The sequence below is a fragment of the Pygoscelis adeliae genome, unplaced genomic scaffold (genome assembly GCF_000699105.1).
Source record: "Pygoscelis adeliae isolate BGI_AS28 unplaced genomic scaffold, ASM69910v1 Scaffold160, whole genome shotgun sequence".
Lineage (NCBI taxonomy): Eukaryota > Metazoa > Chordata > Aves > Sphenisciformes > Spheniscidae > Pygoscelis > Pygoscelis adeliae.
The window spans coordinates 3,332,307-3,333,406 of NW_008824035.1; positions in this window are offsets into that span (position 1 = coordinate 3,332,307).

Consider the following 1,100-nt stretch of genomic DNA (forward strand, 5'->3'; position numbering starts at 1 on the left):
GAAGCATCACAATGATAAAAATCCTATTGGAATTTATTTAATAATTCTCTTGACGATGCAAGAATTGGATTACATCTATTTCACCTGTTACAGCTTGTGAGGAGGAATGGAGTTATGCAGGAGCCTTTTATTATCATTGAAATCGTAACTCTGATTTGCAGCTACACCATTTTATGTAGTAGCATTTAATAGTTTGAGGTGTGGAATTGGATTTTTGAATTCGTATTCCTTGTACCCCATTCCTGAAACTGGTGTAGGCATTTAGGCACAGGGAAGCATTTCCCATAATTGACCCTTTGGAGAAGCCTGGATACGAAGGCGCCTCCTGTGCGCAGGATGTTTTTAAGAATCCTTTTTTATGCTACAGCCAGTAAAACTTGTTTGAAAGAGCCTTGCTAGGCCAGAACATCAGACACTACATTCCAGTCACAGTTCTCCCATCAGCTGCTGGCCTCAAATTATCTCTCTGGTCCTGTGCAATATAGCAAAGGTTAAAGCATACAAACAGCTCGGTGGGTTGACTTTATCTTTGTTTTGAAATCGTAAAATCTCTTTAATTTAAGAGGCAGATAATGGTTTTGCTTGGGAGAGTCAGGCGCCTGAAGCTGTATGAGCTGGGTGGACTTGCCTGGGAAGCTCTTGTACTGCAGGGGTGGTTCACTAAGGGAGAGAGGAGTAGGTAGTATTGCTAGTGCTTGTAGTGGAGCTCAACGGGGACCGTGACAACAGGGTCCTGCAGTGGAGGACAAGGCGGAAGCTTCGGGGTTTTTGAAAGGAAGGCCATGGAGTTCAAAGCTGATGCAATCTCAGAGCCTGCAAAAGATTTTTTTTGTCAGTTTCGTGATTCTTGAGCTCACGCTTCCCTGCTGACGGGCTCTCAGACGTTTTTCCCGCAGGCTGCCCCGGGGGTGGCCCCTTGCCGCCCGCGCCCTTCCCGGGAAGGTCTGTCGGGAGCCTTCACCCGTGCCAGGCGGGGCGAGGCCCGGGCCTAGCTCACACAGCCACCCCTTGCCTCCAGCGCTCCTACTCCTGGCGGCGCCCTTTGCCTTACCGGCGCACCCGGAGGCCCAGCCGCCACCGGGGCCGCCCAGCAGGTCTCT